At 46.2% G+C, this 7,356-nt stretch overlaps 1 pseudogene; it reads left to right on the forward strand.

The window, feature by feature from the left end:
- The first annotated feature begins 1,838 nt into the window (after positions 1-1,838).
- On the forward strand, positions 1,839-6,730 carry LOC139666339 (apoptosis regulator Bcl-2 pseudogene; annotated as a pseudogene).
- The last annotated feature ends 626 nt before the right edge of the window (positions 6,731-7,356 follow it).

The raw sequence follows: 7,356 nt of genomic DNA on the forward strand, positions 1-7,356 counted from the left end.
AATAAGGGTTAGTTAATGATTAATAAGCATTCATTTACTAATGGTGTTCATGTTAACTAAGGTATTAATTTATAGGCTACATTATTTAATAGTTTATAAAGATGACTATTGAATAATGTATAAATTAATACCTTAGTTAACATGAACATCATTATAAATTACACATTAGTTTATGCTTATTAAGCATTAGCTAACCCTTAACTTACTGACCCTTATTGTAAAGTGTTACCGACGAAGATGATGATGATGATGATTTTAGGGCTTTTAATTATGTAACAAAATATCACTAACAGCCACAAATCTGTTAGAATTAACCGGTTTACACACACGTGTGTGTGCGCGCGCGCGCACACACACACACACACACACACACACACACACACACACACACACACACATATCAGTGAAAGCTTGAATGAGTGACGTAGAAGGAGGAAGTGGGTGTGAATCAACTCTACCTCTCCCCCTCTCTCTCTCTCTCTCTCTCTCTCTCTCTCTCCCCCTCCCTCTCTCTCTCTCTCTCTCTGCTGTTGCTGCTCACAGGATTCAGAGGATTTTTACACATAATATCTCTATTTTATTCTCTCCCTCTCTCTCTTTCTCTCTCTCTCTCTTCTTCTTCTTATTCTTCTTCTTCTTCTTCTTCTTCTTCTTCTTCTTCTTCTTCTTCTCCTGCTGACCTGAGGATTACTGTGAGGCTGCGGGACATCTCCAGACGGACCGATATAAAACCTTTTATCACCTCTCTCTGTTTTTAGGATTTTTGTGAGATTATTTTTTTTAAAAGAGAGATAGAGAGAGTGAAAGAGGACGTTGACGGGGAATCCCGAAGTTGCAGCGGAATTATAAAAAAAAAGGGGGCGTGATAATCTGCAGTGTGTGTGTGTGTGTGTGTGTGTGTGTGTGTGTGTGTGTGTGTGTGTGTGTGTCTACCTACCGACTGGAATACACGTGGAGATTCATTAAGGATTATAAACCAAAAGGCAGAGGAGTAGGACCAGAGCGACGGAGTTTATTTCTGCTTCTTTTAAGAGGAAAATTCCGGGAAAATATGAAAATATCCTTTATTTTCCCCCTGATCGATTTTATTGGCGTTTTCCAGCCGCTGCTTTGAAGAAGGATTTCCTCTGACCTGCCGCTGAAGTTTCGGCTGTAACATCATGTATTGTTATCTCGTTAGTTATCATACATGTAAAGTATTGTGGCGAGATAAACTGGTCGATCCCCATGTTTCCACTTCAGATGGCAGTTTGTATTTTACCATCGGGGGTTCAGTCAATCGATAGAGCCGCACAGTTATTGATCATGGATTATTTAACAGTTCCCTCCCAATTGACAATATACCCATTTTGAAAGGATAAATATCATTCAGTATCTTTAAAATCTAGAGGATCCAGTGTTTTAAAAGAGTCTCATTCAGTCAAACAAAGACTTCTGTTCCTTTATCTGCTTTAAAAAGTCTCATTATTTAGTTTATTGTTATGGTATCAATCAATTTGAAAGGCTTTTTCAGAAAGTGGAGATCTAATTTTGACCCAAAACAACAAACAGTTGATGACAGCTTGTGTTTTTGCCTGGATCTGTATTCTGGAACAATATTGACACTGTTTTTTTTTTGGGATATATTTCCAAATCTGATCGATCAGCGGAACCCAAACTCATTTATCTGTCGATTCTCCTGCTGATATCGCAGGCGCCGCGTTGTTTTTGCGTTGCGGTCGACATCTCGTGCGTGAGGAACGTTTTATGGATCGATAATGCCTGAAGCTGTCCATCACTGGAGCCAGTAGCGCGGGGAAGCTAGCTAGCCGCCTCCCTCTGTCGGCCAGCAGGGGGCGATGGCCGCCTACGACAGCCGCGACATCGTGGAGAACTTCCTCCGCCAGAAGCTGCGGAGGAGGGGCGTGGCCTGGCGCCGCCAACCCACCGACAACCTGCCTTCGCCATCAGCATCCTCATCATCATCGTCGTCGTCGTCGTCGAGGACGCTGCGAAGAGGAGTCGCTCCGTCGTCCAGCGGAGAGGAAGCAGATCCCCAGCAAGGTAACCGAGTTGATTGTGTTGTTATGGCAACGGCAGGTGTTTTCCCGAGTTTATCCAAAAGTTGATTATGATCTTGATTTACAAATACAGTGTAAAGATATTAGAAGCTTTGTATTGCGATTTCTGACTATTTTTCTCCAAGTTTCACTCCTCCTTGTTTTCTGCTCCTAGTACAGCGCTGCTTGACCGCTCCTTGTTTTCTGCTCCTAGTAACTGACCTCTCCTTGTTTTATACTCCTGGCAGTCTGACCCCTCCTTGCTTTCTGCTCCTATCATTTCAGTGCAGCGCTACCCCTCCTCCTGTTCTGATCCTAACATCAAGACACTGCCTCACCCCTCCTTGTTTTTTGCTCCCAGCAGTCTGACCCACTCCACTAAGCAACTGACCACTCCGTATTTTCTGATCCTAGCTGTCTGACCCTTCCTTGTTTACTCTTGACCCCTCGTTTGCTGCTCCAAAATATATGATGTCACTTGACCCCTCCTTGTTTCCAGCTCCTAACAGTTTTGTCCTTCCCTTTCTTTGCTCCTAGCAGTCTGACCCCTCCTTTTTTTTCTCTTCTGAGTAATTGACCCTTTCTTATTTTTTGATCCCAATATTTCAATGCTATTATAATATTTAATATTATGATGTTACTTGACCTCTCCTTAGTTTCTGCTCCTTCCCTCTATGACCCCATTCTATCCTGGGTCGGTACCTGTGGAACCGCTCTGATTGGTTCTCTTCCTCCCTCTCAAAGAGGTTTCTCTCTGTGTCTCATCTTCCCCTCTGTCTTGCGGGGTTCCTCAGGGATCTGTTCTTGTCCCCATTTTATTTTCATTTTACATTCTTCCCCTTGGACATGTAATAAATAACTTCAGTAACATGTCCTACCTATTGCTATGCAGATGATACGCAGCTGTACATGTCAGTCAAGCCAAATGATTTTAGCAGTTTAGCCAGTCTGCATGATTGTTTGGCTTAAGGATCGGATGTCTCTCAATTTCCTCCAACTAAACTCAGAGAAAACAGAGATTCAGGTTGTTGCTCCTGATCACTGTGCTACGCATATCGATCAGTGTATTAACCCTAACCCTCTTCTAGAAATCTAGGTGTTATTTTTGACCCATACCTGAATTTTAACCTACATGTAAAAAAAACTGGTTCAATCCTGCTTTCTCCAGCTCTGTAACAGCCAAAATTAAATTAGTCTTGTCTGATATGGAAAGACTTTACATGCTTTTATTTCTTCCCGTCTGGATTACTGCAACTCCCTCTTTACCTGCCTCAGTGACTCTGCTGTGTCCCGGCTGCAGCTGGTTCAAAATGACCAGCCGCAGGACTCATATCACCCCATACTGGTCTCCTGCCACCGGCTGCCAGTGCGACAGAGGATTCAACGACTGCGTTCATGGACTTGAGTATCCCAGTTATGAGGCTTATCCCGGTTTTGATCATATTCGGGATATGGCGTTTACATGGAACACAGAGAAATCTGGTTATTCATATCCCCGTATACATGATAAATACTAGTATCCCGGTTACTGATGACTGCATGCTGTTTGCACAGGCGCCTGTGATGTTTACAACACAAACCGCCAATTTTAAAATCGTTAATCTGATATTCCTCTGTAACTGTTAACCTTAAATTAATTTGACTGTGGCGATTGAAAATGAGACCACTTTGGCTTATAGCGGGTTTAGCACTATTAAAGGCTCAGGATCTGTTGCACAAGGGAAGCCGATGTCAACACCACCGTCTTCTTAGCTGCCAGCGGACGGTGACCAAGCATCTCGTCCAAACTTTTGTAAAATTTGAAAGTTGCTGGGTCAGAGCCACTTCTTTTGTTTTGATGTTTGGCTGTAGTAATGATTCTTTAGTATTTTCCACCGTGACCTGACTTGCTCCACTGTACGTGTTGGAAACTGCCAAGTATATTTCATTCTTTCATCACGAAAGACAAAACTCTGTTTCCTCATCGCTCCAGAAGTGAGACGTTCTCGTTGCCGTTGTTGTTTGTGTTTTTCTGTTCCGTCTCTCGGCTGAAGCGCCTGCAGCTAGTCGGCAGCGGTCAGAAACCAGGATCAGATGTTTACATGCAACAGGATCCCGGTTTCTTTCGGAGTACTCCGGCTAGAATAATCGGGTTTCTCAAAACCGGGATAAGGGCTTATCCAGGTTTCTGAAATCAGGATCGCAGTCAATTTAAAGTACTCCTAATTACAGTTAAAGCAGTGCGAGGCCTGGCTCCTCCCACACTCTCTGACGTGTTGAAGCCGGACAGCGAGGCCACAAAGGTCCTCAGACCGCGGCTTTTACTCCGCGGAGGTTTTAGCTTTCAGTTTCAGCTCCAAGCCTTTGGACTCGCCTCCCTCTGTGTGTTCGACTGGCAGATTCAGTCTCCCATTTTAAATCACTTATTAAAACTAATTTATTTAAACAGGCATTTTATTAGTTTTACTTGGTGTTTATTATTTTATATTCATGTTCCTATGGACTGCTGCACTTTATGTCCTGTGCTCTTTTGCCCTCTTTCTTTTAGTTTTCTCTTTGTTTTTAACTTGCCTTTTGTTTTATTTCCTTTTGTAAAGCTCTTTGTAACTATTGTTTTGAAAAGTGCTGTATCTGCTCGTCATCTGTCCTCTCCTGGTTTTTTGCTCCTCGTCATCTGTCCCCTCCTGGTTTTCTGCTCCTCGTCATCTGTCCCCTCCTTGTTTTCTGCTCCTTGTCATCTGTCCCCTCCTTGTTTTCTGCTCCTGGTTTTCTGCTCCTTGTCATCTGTCCCCTCCTGGTTTTTTGCTCCTTGTCATCTGTCCCCTCCTGGTTTTTTCTGCTCCTTTTCATCTGTCCCCTCCTGGTTTTCTGCTCCTTGTCATCTGTCCCCTCCTGGTTTTCTGCTTCTCGTCATCTGTCCCCTCCTGGTTTTCTGCTCCTTGTCATCTGTCCCCTCCTGGTTTTTTGCTCCTTGTCATCTGTCCCCTCCTTGTTTTCTGCTCCTTGTTTTCTGCTCCTTGTCATCTGTCCCCTCCTGGTTTTTTCTGCTCCTTGTCATCTGTCCCCTCCTAGTTTTCTGCTCCTTGTCATCTGTCCCCTCCTGGTTTTCTGCTCCTTGTCATCTGTCCCCTCCTGGTTTTCTGCTCCTTGTCATCTGTCCCCTCCTGGTTTTCTGCTCCTTGTCATCTGTCCCTCCTGGTTTTTTGCTACTTGTCATCTGTCCCCTCCTGGTTTTTTGCTCCTTGTCATCTGTCCCCTCCTGTTTTTTTCTGCTCCTTGTCATCTGTCCCCTCCTGGTTTTTTCTGCTCCTTGTCATCTGTCCCCTCCTGGTTTTATGCTCCTTGTCATCTGTCCCCTCCTGTTTTTTTGCTCCTTGTCATCTGTCCCCTCCTGGTTTTCTGCTCCTTGTCATCTGTCCCCTCCTGGTTTTCTGCTTCTCGTCATCCGTCCCCTCCTGGTTTTCTGCTCCTTGTCATCTGTCCCCTCCTGGTTTTCTGCTCCTTGTCATCTGTCCCTCCTGTTTTTTTGCTCCTCGTCATCTGTCTCCTCCTGGTTTTCTGCTCCTCGTCATCTGTCCCCTCCTGGTTTTCTGCTCCTCGTCATCTGTCCCCTCCTGGTTTTCTGCTCCTCGTCATCTGTCCCTCCTGGTTTTTTGCTCCTCGTCATCTGTCCCTCCTGGTTTTTTGCTCCTCGTCATCTGTCCCCTCCCGGTTTTCTGCTCCTCGTCATCTGTCCCCTCCTGGTTTTTTCTGCTCCTCGTCATCTGTCCCCTCCTGGTTTTTTGCTCCTCGTCATCTGTCTCCTCCTGGTTTTTTGCTCCTTGTCATCTGTCCCCTCCTGGTTTTTTGGTACTTGTCATCTGTCCTCTCCTGGTTTTTTCTGCTCCTTGTCATCTGTCCCCTCCTGGGTTTTTGCTCCTCGTCATATGTCCCCTCCTGGTTTTCTGCTCCTTGTCATCTGTCCCCTCCTGGGTTTTTGCTCCTCGTCATATGTCCCCTCCTGGTTTTCTGCTCCTTGTCATCTGTCCCCTCCTGGGTTTTTGCTCCTCGTCATCTGTCCCCTCCTTGTTTTTTGTGCTCCTTGTCATCCGTCCCCTCCTGGTTTTTTGCTACTTGTCATCTGTCCTCTCCTGGTTTTTTCTGCTCCTTGTCATCTGTCCCCTCCTGGTTTTTTGCTCCTTGTCATCTGTCCCCTCCTGGGTTTTTGCTCCTCGTCATCTGTCCCCTCCTGGTTTTTTGCTCCTTGTCATCTGTCCCCTCCTGGTTTTCTGCTCCTCGTCATCTGTCCCCTCCTGGTTTTCTGCTCCTCGTCATCTGTCCCCTCCTGGTTTTCTGCTCCTCGTCATCTGTCCCCTCCTGGTTTTCTGCCCCTAGCGTCCCGTCCCGGCGTGCGGCTGCAGGCGGTGCTGCGGCAGGCGGGGGCGGAGCTTGAGCGGCGGTGCCGGGGCCGGTTCTCCGGTCAGATGTCGGCGCTGTTGGAGCGCTCGGATCGCGGCGCGGCGCGGCGCGGCCTGGCGGCGGTGAGGGAGGAGCTGTTCGGGGACGGGGTGAACTGGGGGCGCTTGGTGGCGCTGCTGGAGCTGGGCGGGGCTTTGTGCGTGGAGGCGGCGCAGAGCGAGAGGGCGGGGCAAGTCGACGACATCGCCGCCTGGCTGGTGGAGAGTCTGGAGGCTCCGCCCCTCCGAGGATGGATAGAAGACAACGGAGGATGGGTAGGAAGGAAATGACTTCCTTTCCTTTATTTGTCTCGCTCTCCTTCATTTCATTCTTTTTCCTTTCTTTCTTTCTTTCTTTCTTTCTTCTGCAAGTCTTGTCATCCTTCTCTCTCTCTGTTTCTTTTTCCTTTGTTTCTTTCTATTTTCTTCATTTTTGTTTTTGTCTTTCTTTTCTTCTTTCATTCCTTTCTTCTTTATTTTCTTTTTCCTTTTCCCATCTTTCTTTCTTTCTTTCTTTCTTTCTTTCTTTCTTTCTTTCTTTCACACTCACTTGTTCATGTTGTCCTCTCTCTCTCTCTCTCTCTCTCTCTCTCTGTCACACACACACTAGGTAATTGTACCCAGCAGCTCCCAGTGTCAATCTGAAGCGTTTATGTGTGTGTGTGTGTGTGTGTGTGTGTGTGTGTGTGTGTGTGTGTGTGTGTGTGTGTGTGTGTGTGTGTGTGACACATCAGCATAACGCTGATTCAACAGAAAAAGTGAAACGTGTGTGTGGGTGAATACATATGTACCTGGGCATGCATATGTATCTGTGTGTGTGTGTGTGTGTGTGTGTGTGTGTGTGTGTGTGTGTGTGGCTGATTCACACTCCTGCATGTCTCAGGCTGTCACACACACACACA

The sequence above is a fragment of the Centroberyx affinis genome, unplaced genomic scaffold (assembly GCF_046629955.1).
Source record: "Centroberyx affinis isolate AG114_WGS23_722 - 3 ecotype Tasmania unplaced genomic scaffold, CSIRO-AGI_Caff_v1 ptg004942l_1, whole genome shotgun sequence".
In the NCBI taxonomy this organism is placed as follows: Eukaryota; Metazoa; Chordata; class Actinopteri; order Beryciformes; family Berycidae; genus Centroberyx; species Centroberyx affinis.